The 11,283-nt window shown below is 51.7% G+C and overlaps 1 protein-coding gene across 5 annotated transcripts in view; it reads left to right on the top strand.

Moving 5' to 3' along the window:
• The first annotated feature begins 10,543 nt into the window (after nucleotides 1-10,543).
• The window catches only part of Hdac4 (histone deacetylase 4), a 268,268-nt gene continuing 267,528 nt past the window's right edge, over nucleotides 10,544-11,283 (top strand). For 3 of the 5 annotated variants that reach the window (XM_017797164.2, XM_029561632.1, XM_029561628.1), the window contains exon 1: nucleotides 10,544-10,772. The gene's annotated coding sequence lies outside the window, so the exon portion shown is untranslated. Of the gene's footprint in view, nucleotides 10,773-11,082; nucleotides 11,167-11,283 lie in introns of those variants that run through there. The other 2 variants (XM_029561633.1, XM_029561630.1) reach the window with 2 other exon arrangements.

Here is an 11,283-nt window from a genome sequence, read left to right as displayed (position 1 = left end):
ATGACAAGCCCACACACAGCAGCTCCTTCTCCAATTCCATGGCTCTGGTCTTCTGCCCATGCCATCCATGGGGAAACATGGCCTCAGCACCTGCTCCATACCTGTGGAGGCTCCTGTGCTCCTGCATGCTCTCCTCCCCTAGCAATGTTGGCTCATCTTATAATAGCAGAAACTTCTGTTGACTTTTGGCTCAAACATCACTTTTTGTTCCCTCAGATGCTCAGTGTTTCCACACACTCCTGTTTGGTGCTGTCACAAGTAGTAGGAAGGTGACCTTGACTTTTAAGTGAAACTTGCCAAGCTGTCCTTACCTGGCAAATTTAGTCCATGTATTTTCTTCATTGTGATATAGTGTTACTATGGTGGTTTGAATGAGAAATGTCCCCTATAGGCTCAGGTATTTGAACACTCGGTTCCTAGGTGTTGGTGCTATTTGTGAACATTTTGGAGGTGGAGCCTTGCTCCAGAGGAAGTTCGGCAGGGGGGTGGGCTTTGAGGGTTTGCAGCCTTGCCTCACTTCATTTCTGCCCCTGCCGCCGTGTGGTGCCTTCCCTGCCACCATGCCTCTGCTCCACGATAGACTCACCTACACCGAAACGAACCATCTCTTCTTCAAGTTGCTTTTGGTCCTGGTGTTCTATCCAGGCAGAAAAGTAATGGATCCAGAAATGAATGTATGTGGGCTTTCCCTTCGCTGTCTCTCTGCTTTTTGCTGACTTACTCTATCTCTAATCCTTCTATTGGAGAGATGGACTTTTATCTCTTCTCCCGACACCTGGCTGATTTTACTCCCTGGCCAGGGTAGGTATCAGGAGGAAGGGGGCAGAGGGGCAGGGAGGTCACTTCAGGGGCTTGTCCTGGGTTTTTCCTACATGACAACTGTTCCCCATCTGTGAGGGCTCTACCATCTGATAAGTACACCCATCCCAAGCCTCACGTGATGCCCATGTATCAAGACAACTCTACACTCTGAAAATATGGAACCACTATTTTCAGAGATATATGGGCTGCTTGCAAATAGTGGCCATCACCACATATACTGTGACTTGAATATGATTTATACCCCTGCCTCTTGTGTGCCAAGAGGTGGTAGCGTGACTTTTAAAGAGCAATTAGGCCAAGGGAATGCCACATATGCAATTAATACAGACTGGGGGCGTTACCACACTCCCTCGCTTCTCTTTGCACACAGCATCCTCTCATGCTCACATGTCCACTTTGCACACGGCCTCCTCTCATGGTCACGTTTACACACTTTGCACATGGCCTCCTCTCATGGTCACATGTTCTCTTTGCACACGGCCTCCTCTCATGGTCACATGTCCACTTTGCACACGGCCTCCTCTCATGGTCACGTTTGCACACTTTGTATATGGCCTCCTCTCATGGTCACATGTTCTCTTTGCACACAGACTCCTCTCATGATCACATTTGCACACTTTGCACATGGCCTCCTCTCATGGTCACATGTTCCCTTTGCACACCCATCCTCTTGTACCACTTTTGCACATATTCTTGCAGTCACACTTTGGTCTGCTATGCTTGGAGCAGCTGAGGACCTTCCCAGAAGCCAAGCAGATGGGGTGGCTGGATCTTGGACTTTCAGCCTCTAGAATGATGAGCTAAAAACCTGTCTCTTCTAATGAACTCCCAGTCTCAGGTGTTCTGTTATTGAGGAAAACAGATGGAGAGAACATATGTGGTCATAAGATAGACATGAACCTGCGTGCTGACTGCTCAGCACTGGGCATGCTCAGGGCTGGAGAAAGGAGCACAGTGGGGCTGCAAAGCCCTGAAGCTGGCTGTGCCTCAGACCGGCATGCAGGAAGAAGTCCAAGAGGTATCAGAGTCCTCTAAGAGGTGGACAGAGTCTGTGTACATGAGGGGCTTTCCACCTAGGCTCAGGAGTCACAGGGCCGGGCAGGAGGAAAGCACATAGGTTTATGTCCCATAGGATTTCCATAATCGGAGCATGCTCCTTAGAAAAGGAAGACCCCAATTAGCAAAGTTTAAATGCATTGGGCCACGTGGAGAAGCAGCTGTAAAAAGGGAATTATGCAGAAAGACTAAAGGAAATAAGCATTATTTTAACAAGGGCTGTTTGCACAGAAGTTTCTGGGTTGTGACTTCCCATCAAAGAATGTTTCTTTTTCTGCTTGTCTAGGGAGGGCGTCACTCATAGTAGAGGCAGGACCTCATGCTTTCAGGAAGAAAAGCAGAGACCAGACCAGCAAAGACTAGCAAAGACCAACAAGGCCCTTAGTACAACTGCATCAACCATCTTTAGTTCTGAGTGACTCCAGTGGCTCCGGTGGCCTGTTGGGAGGGCAGGTGGGGGTTGGGGGATCAACTGTTCTACATTCCTGTGCAGGGATCTTGCAGATGTAACGAGCTTCCAAACCATTGCGCTGTTAGTTAATCCAAGAGGAGCTGTCCTCAATGGACCTGATCAAGTTAGAAAGGAGTGTGAAGAGAGGTCAAGCTGCAGAGTCTCTTGCTGTCCTTAGAGTGGAAAATGGAGAGTGGTCCCTAAGAGCTCAGAAGGCACCCAGAAGATAGCTTCAGGAAAGCAGGGACTTTGGTCCCACCACTAAAAAGAACTGAGCTCTGCCATCTGCCAGTGTGCGTAGAACACCCTGAGCTTTGCCCAGTCCTGGCCCACGTCTGGATTTCACCCTGCGGAGACTGCTGACTCACAGAAGTTGAAAACTCAGAAACATGCAGTTTCCAGCTACAAAGTTTATAGCAAGTTTGTTCCACAGCCACCATAGCAGCTGCACTGGGGAGGGTGAAGGCAGGACCCCATCCATCCTTGCCCTGCATGCCCTACTCTACACAGGCTACAAGGGGGCTCTGTGTCTGTGTCCCCCAGGCCCTGGCATTTCCTACCTGGGCACAGTTGCTCAGTGAATGACTGGAGGGATGCTGGTGAGGATGTGAACTACTCAGTAAAGACAGCGCGGAGCCCTGTTCTACTGACTGGAGTTGAGACTGCCCTTCCTCGGCTCTCTCCATGACTGGCTTTGGTGGTGGCTCTCAGCATGGCCTGGATGTGCCTCTATTTTTCCTCCTGAGTGGAGACTCAGCTGGGCCAGCCCGCTTGGTGACCAGGCTTTTCTCTCAGGAGTGGAAGCTCTGATTCATGACGTCTGTGGTTCCAGTGATGGGTCTTGTGCCTTAGGAGGCAAGCTGTCACTTCTCTCTGGTGACTCTCATGAAGTTCTTGCCTCACTGGCACGGCACAGTGCCACTCCCCTGTCTGGTGGGCATCATCTTTAGGATGCAGGGCTTCCTGGGTCTGAGGTGCTCCTTCCGGAATCTAGCAATTGCAGGACATCTACCAGCCACTGTTTTCCTTCTCCCGTTTTCTTCAAAGCCACCTTGTTTTAGATCAGACCCCAGAGGCTGAGCTCGAGCTGGGGGCTCTTGTGCATATGACTTATGGCGGCAAAGGACTGCTCCAAGGGCAACAGGCCAGGGCTGGGGCAGGCTCTGAGTACAGCTAAGATGTGAGCTCACTCTGAGACTTTTCCTGATCCCACAGGGAGTTCAGGAGCAGACGGGCATTGTGGAAGGACAGCCTTTCTGACCCCAGCAACCACAGAAAGTAAGCATCACCAGGTGAGCTGACTTCCTCCGGCCAAGGACAGCCAGAGGACACCGTCCTGGGCAGTTGGTACTTCCAGGTGGGGGCTGGGACAACAGCCAGGCAAGGATCTCTGCAAGGCAGCCGTGCAGCTCCTGGTCTGAACAAATGGCCACTTCCCTGTCTCTGATTCTCTGGTTTGCACATGGATAATTTCCTCAGATTCATCTCAAAGATCTAATAACGTCCTCTAACACCGCTGACGTTTTAATTTTAATGGCTACACTCTTCATGTCTAGAAGTTTTATTTGGTTCTTCAAGGCCGGTGCTCCTTTTCCTTAGCATCTTACTCTTTCGTTGCATAGCCAGCCTCGCTTCTGAAACTTCTCTGGTAATTTCCAACACATTTATTTTTAAGCTCTCTTACATTAGGGTTAGTCCTATCTTCTATCCTCTGTCTCTTGCTCATGGTGAATCATCTTATGGTCTTATAATCTTATATACAATTTCACATTCTCTATAAAACATTCGGGTTGTATAATTTTTGGTCATGAACTCGTCATGAGTGAGGCTCTCACTGGGAATCCTTGGGAACCTGGGCTGAGGGTTGAGCTTGGAGCCATCTGCTTCTACCAGCAGCCCTAAGATTCTCCCACAGGGACTCATTTTGGCATCACCGCCTGGGCCAGAGTCCTGCCTAATGCAGGTGGTGCAGGTGCAACCCAATATTGACCCACACACTGCTCAGGGCAGCTTCATCTGGTCTTCCTGTACCGCACATCACACTTTTTCTACTCTGGACTCTTGCTGAAGATGAAGGATTCCATCTTCTCTTTGGCACATTCAGACCCAGCCCCTGCATTAGAAAGCCCAGGGACTTTTGACTGATGTCTTGACTGATGAGCACATCAGTGTAGGTTTGTCTTTCCTCTCCTTTCCTGAGCTGGGGGTGGGAACCCTGGCGTCTCATGTTTGTTAGATTCCTGATCTTTAGTTCCTTCTTCATTTTGGATTGCTGGGGGTTCCTCTTGCTTTCTGGCTTGCATCTCCATGGGTGTTTCCCAGGCTATCTCTTAGGCCACAATCCTAGGTCTTTTGTAAGGAGCATGCCTCCAGGTTAAGACTGAGGTAAGCTAGTCTGTGGCTCTTCAGAATCCTGGACTTTGTCCTCTCCCAATGCTGAAACTTCAAACTTGAATGACAACACCCTTCCCCAACTCTGTTTACAGTTCTCAGACCAGCCCAGAGTTTGCCTGCTGCCCATCTCCTGGGCACCTCCAGGTCTGTGATTCTGCCTTTCCCCAGCTACTATCTGTTGCCCACATGAAGCCTGAGCCTGAGCATGAACTGTGCTCTCTGCCATCAGAAGGCGTACCCCTTGCCCTGTGTTGCTAAACCAATCCCTGTTCACTCAGCATACAAGCTCTCTACAGCAGGGCTTTTGAGTGCTACAACCCCCAGTGACTGAGCCACACCGCAAGCACACCACCTTCTCTCTGGCTGGCCTCAGCCCCATGATCCTTCGCACATCCTTGCTCAGACTCTTTTTCATCCCCCACCTAAGGGCTTGGTTCCTGACCACATCCTAGGGCCCGGAATTCTACCTTCAGTAGCCTGACACTGTTTTCAGGGCCTCTTAGAACCATACTCCGACCCCCGACCCCAGGGCTGACCATAGCAGTAGGATGCCTTTGGGACTGGGGGTCAGCTTTCTGGGCAGTATCTGGATCAGCAGGAGGGACATAGAAGTGAAGGCCTTTGAGGTGGGAAGTGGGGTCAGTGGCAGGGAGAGGACAAGGACAAGCCAGCACCTGGGGAACCTGCTTTGGAGCAAATCTCAAGGAGTCTAAGAATTGTGAATTCCAGATGGGGCTGGAGTCCACAGAGGAGGCGCATGCCCATTCCACTGAACTGTGCTGCTGGCCCGGAAGCCTGGTCTGTCTCTCATCTGGCTCCAAGTGCTTCATTCTCTCCCTCCACACTCTTCTGGACCACAGACAGGCTGGTCTTCACCAGGGTCTGCCCAGGCAGCATCCCCCTTTCACTTTGGCTGATGATCTGTGATTCTAAGTTTTCAACACCCAGCCTTTCCCACCAAAAGCAGGCACTGTAACATCTTCATTGGAGCAAGTGTGGGCCTGTGCACATCTGGCCATCTTTGCTCCCTTGTGCCAGGCTCTGTAGCTGTGACCAGTGGCTGCTTACTTCCGCCTCAGCCCCTTGTTTTCTCTGATGCTCAGGTTGGGTGTTGGGGGAAGGGCACCCCTGGAAACTTAGTTTACCACACCTGGAAAGGTATGGTGTAGCACAGGTGGGTCTGGTTGATACTTTCCCTTTCCTCCCGAGCACAAGCAGACTAGCTGACTAGAAAACAGTGTTGGCACACCTTCCTTGTTCCCAATCCATCACTCACACCTCCTATGGCCCGTGTGTAGTCCATTTGGAGGGACTAGGGTTAAGACAAGACAGTTTGTCTTGAGTTCTTCAAAAGGCAATGAGGCTCAATCTTACCTCCTCCCCTCCCAGTCACTGAGTCCAGCAGTACCCTGTTCAGAAGACTATCTCCAGAGCCCTGGATCCCAGGCTCCCCTGCCTCCCTTCTTCCCAAGCTCTCTCTCTTTCTCTTGCTGTTCTCCATCTCCTGTGGTCTGGCTTCCATTCTCACACCCTTTGTGAATTTGTGTACTCCCCTCTGCTGAGGATACCAATGTGCTATCTCAAAAACCACCAAATTAAAACAAAAATAGTGGCCACATTCACAGAATCAGTGGTCTACTGCTGAAACCTGGGTGACCTGAGCTAGAAGAAGTCCTGCGGTGGTCCCAGCTAGTTTGTTGGTCCATGGCTGATTATTTCAATAGCCTGGTTGAACCATCCTTATCTAGAGTGAGTTAAGGAGGAGCATTGGTGGGCTGAAGACAGTGAGAAAAAGTCTAGGCCCACAAGGATGGGATGCCATGAGCCCTGGTGATCCCCGTGCTTGCTTGGTGCCTGTCCCCACTTCTCAGCTAGGCTTGCAGCCAGCTGCTTGTCGGGGGGGGGGGTTCCTTAGTTAACTTTCTTCCCTTTTTGAATATAATTTTTAAAAAATTTATTATTTTTAAATTTATGTTTACGCATGTATTGCCTGCATGTAGGTAAGTGCACATATGTCATGCAGTGCCCACGGAGGACAGAAGAGGCTGTCGGATCCCCTGGAACTGGAGTTATGGACAGTTGTTAGCTGCCATGTTGGTGCTGGGATTTGAACCCAGGTCTTCTGCAAGAACAGTGTTCTTAACCACCACGCTCTCTCTCTAGCCCCTGAATATTTATAATTATTACAGAAGTAACACATTAACTGTAACACTTAGAAAACCAAGGGGAGCAAGTAGACATCTTTTCCTTTGCCAAACGCTGTGGAGGAAGCACCAGCACATCTTCATGTTTGTGTGCATTTTCCTCATTTTGGGGTCTGTAAATGTTTGCATCTTTAACAACTATATGATATAGTAATGTTTTTCTAATCTTTTTTTTTCCCTTGATGCTTTAAAATGAATTTCTTTTCAAGAGTGTTCTGTATGGTTTGGAGAATGATAGCTGTGCTTCAGTGTCCAATGCGTGGGTTTATCAGAAAAGTAGCAAGCAGGAGTAAAAGAAAGAAGTGAGCAGCTGACAGAGAAAAGCAGCAGTCAGCAAAACATCCTGAGGTGCTCACGGCATCCAGCAGACGACCGGAGAAGCCTGAGAGAGCACGGAGGTGAGAGCATCAAATCGGGGGTTTGCAAACGTGCAGCACAAACTGACTGGGGAAGTTGAGGCAGTCAGCCGGAGTTCACAAGAGAGTTCTGGTCTGAGGACCCTTTCTGTCCTTTCCACAGATGACAGAGCTTCTCCCTTTATCCCACCACAGGCATTGTTTTCTATTATGAGCTAAACCATAGTAACCTGGGTTAGAACGAGTTTCCTTTCTGCCTGTTCTCAAGGACACAATGTCTCTAATGCCCTCAGCTCCTTGCTGTTTCCCTTTCCCTGTTAAGAGAGTTAGGGAGCCAGCTTCTTAGGACAGGAGGCTTTGGAAGACACTCGACATAAGCATGCTTGGTTCTGTAAGGGGGGAGGACTGCTTCCAGAGCCAACCTCTCAGTGAGCTCAAAGAGCACACGATTCACCAATATAAATTACGGGGAGAAAAAGCAGACAACAAACTCCATGTCATTCTGTCATTACATTTATCGTGTGTACAGATGGAGGACAACTTGCAGGAGTTGGTTCTCTCCTACCACGTTGGCTCTGGATTGGACTTGGGGCCTCAGGACTTGCTGTGTGGAGTCATCTTGTGGACCACAATCATTCCCACTGTTTTCTGTGTGGGTGTGGGTGAACTTTTAGCTAGACTTCTACTGACAGGCTCACTTATTAGAACTTGAACCACTCATTGAAATATGCAAAATTTAAGGTTTCATTTCTGTGTGTAAATTGTCTGAAAGCTTCCACCGGTGACACTTGGTTCATGTATAATGGAGTTTATTTCCTCACATTTGCCTTTATTAACAGATAATGGCATTGCCTTTCTCCTATTATTACGGAACAGAACATTCTGTCATGTTTACTGGGCGTTCCTTCTTTTGTTTTCTAGTCTTTGCCTCTACTTGTTTGGCCTGGAATGCTGTCTTTGTCTCAGCTTCCAAGGCCTCTTCCAGTGAGAATCAGCTTTCATGAAGCCTTCCTCACTTTTAGCTTTGTGTCCTGCTGCCTTAGGTGGGGCAGCTACTACCTGCAATATGCTTTCCAGGCAAAGCCTCCCTGACAGAGGCATAGTTCTTAAATCCACTTCGAAAAGGGACAACCCTCCATCAAGCTACACCTAGATTCCATGTGCATTATTTCTTTTCCTTTGCAGGGTTCTACCTTGCTCTTCCCGAGCAACCCCTGGCCCCTGGCCCCAACCCCCTGCCCAGCAGAGCTCTCATCTCACCTCCTGCCCCATGGGTGTGGGCTGGCCCCTGGGTGTCCTGTTCGATCCGGTTGCATCACCAAGCTCCCACATTCACTCTGTCATGGTTCACTGTCTTACTGCTGAGTAATATTCCCAGGCACTTCACAATCAGGGCTTGCCCATTTCTTTGCTGATTGTACTTTTAATTAACAGTACTCAGTACTTCCCTTTATGATTGCTGGTCTGCATTCTATTCCAAAACATGACAGAAATGCCCACTAGGAGCTTTTTTGTGCTTAGAACTTTCTTCTATGAGATGAGGTAGAAATTCATCCTTTCAAACGATTAGCAGTTTGCTTTCACACTATCCTCTCCCTGATCTGAAAAGCCACTTTCATTGTATTTTAACTCCTTACAGGAGTAATATTACAAATAATTAAGTTGGCCAGGCACAGGCCTCGGCCCAGGTTGCCCCCAGAGACAGGGGAGAGGATCATGGCAGCTTTCATGCTAGTGTCCTTTCACTTTCTGGAGTGCTTTCTCCATCATTAGCTGTCCTTTTGCCTGTCCTCAAACGTTCATCTTTCCGTATGAACTGTTCCACAACTGTGCCATTCCCAACTTGTTTTGCAATTTCCATCTATTTAAGGTGTTCTCTGGTTAATGTGACTGGGAATTTTCTGCCATGCAGCTAAAATATTTAAAGTACTTAGCCCAATGCCTACATGTTCAGCACACTAAATACTGCTGTTAGTGTATCTGATTTTTTCCTCCCTCCCTCAGTGCTGCTGATCAAACCCAAGGCCTTGAGCATGTATCTCGCCATATGGCCGAGACTGGCTCTATCTAAAGCCCCCAGACACTGGGATTATAGATAACTGAACCTAGGGCCTGGTGTGTGCCAGTCAGGTGATCTACACCTTCAGTCCTAGTTTATTTTTTAATTGATGGGCTTCTAATCCATGTCCTTTTTTTTTTTTTTTAAATTTGGGGCATTCTTCCTCTCTGATCTAGAGATTGATTTTCAACACCTGTTCTCATTTTGCAATCAGAACTCTGTGAAGCCCTAAGGAAGCCCAGGGTGGTCCCGCCCCTTAAGCCTCTCTCCTAAATTAGGCCGGCCTGCAGGAGCCCTTCCAAGCATCAAACTGAGAGAACTGATCTTGGGACTGGCTGTGCCTCCCTCTCCCGGAGGGCCTTTCATGGCTCCAGGTGAGGTCTAACCGGCCCAGCAATGCTCCTTGGCTGGAACAGAATCTGTTTGCAATGAATGCGTCTAGACTATGCTCCAGGACGTTCTCATGTGACTCGCTCAGGCTCATCTCCCGTTCAGTACGGGGACAGTCTCCCGATCACTGCAGGTATCGCGGACTTGCTGTTCACCACCGGAACGACCACCGGAACGTCTGCCTGCTGCACCGCACACCTGGGTGGTCACGTCTGCGCTTCCGCAAACCCATCCCCTGGGCTTCACAGCTGCGCCGTGCCAGGGTCCGTCTGCCTTCTTCCCGGGAACCTGGCTTTCTAATGACTAAATTAACGGGATGACCCACTGCACGTCGCAAAACGAACAGTTTTACACCCCCCACCACCCCGGTCATTTATCAAGCACTGTCCCTGGGGACGCTCCACCGCAAGATCGGGCCGACAACTGGCCGGCGCACCCGCATCCGTGCACCGGTGCACACCGGAGTGCGCGTAGCTTCTCCCGGGACGTGGGCTTCCGGAATCACCGCGCACACCCGGAGGGACGCTGCACCCGGGGGCGTGGCCGGCTATGCTCAAGCACGGCCCCGGACGCTTCGCGAAGCCCAGCGGACCCGGCCGCAGCGTCGCTCCGTATCCCAGCACACCCTGCGGCCGCGACCGCGAGCGCGCCGCAACCCCGGAGTTCCCAGCTCCCACGGCCGTGCCGCGCCACTTGGCCCAGGCCGCACCCCGAAGCCGCGCGCCGGCCGCCGGGCAGGGCGGGGCCCGACGCGCCTGCGCACTCCCGCAGCGCCCGGCGTCCTCCGCACGCCACCCACGTGACCCGCGCCTGGCCCAAGATGGAGGCTGCAGCCAGGCCTGGCTGGGCCCCTGCTTCAGCCCGGTCTCTTTGGCGCCTCCTTGGAGTGTGGGACCAGAGCGCAGGCACACGGTACTGACCCCGGGCCGCGGAGAGGGCGGCCGAGTTAGTCTGGCCACGGCTCCCAGCCTGTACCAGTCCCCTCGCCTTGCGCTTTCTCCTCAGCAAAGCGCTCAGCGCTGGCGCCTCGAGAGTCCTCGGTACGCCCCGCCCCCCAGATTGACACTGCCTCGAGCCAGTGGGAGTCGGAACGTTTGCGGGAGGGCGGACAGGGGCGGGGCCTCTGGGCAGTGCCGCGGAGGTGGGGCCCGCGACTGGGCGGCTGAGGGGCGGGCATAGGCCTCTCGGGCCAGTGGGAGAGCGTCTGAGCGCTCAGGGGGAGGGAGGAGGCGGGGCCGAGCCGTAATTGACGCGTTCTTCGTTAGAAACCAGGTGGGGGGCGGGGCCCGCGAGGGGAGGTGATGCAAGGCCGTTGCGACCAATGCCTAGCGAGCCGCCGGCGGGAGGGGCGGGGCCGGGGCGGCTGACGGGCGTAGGGCGCGGCCTATCCCCGCGCGGCTCGGCGCTCGAGGGGGAGCAGCATCATGGTTCAACGTGGGTCAATTTTTTGTGAATGAGGAGGGGAGGTTGTGGGGCAGCCGCCGCGGAGCACCGTCCCCGCCGCCGCCGCCGCCGCCGCCCGAGCCCGAGCCCGAACGCCCACCCGCCCTC

The sequence above is a fragment of the Nannospalax galili genome, unplaced genomic scaffold (assembly GCF_000622305.1).
Source record: "Nannospalax galili isolate Female #2095 unplaced genomic scaffold, S.galili_v1.0 scaffold453, whole genome shotgun sequence".
Classification (NCBI taxonomy): Eukaryota; Metazoa; Chordata; class Mammalia; order Rodentia; family Spalacidae; genus Nannospalax; species Nannospalax galili.
Note: the sequence above shows the minus strand (reverse complement) of the source record. Positions and strands in the feature narration are given on the sequence as shown.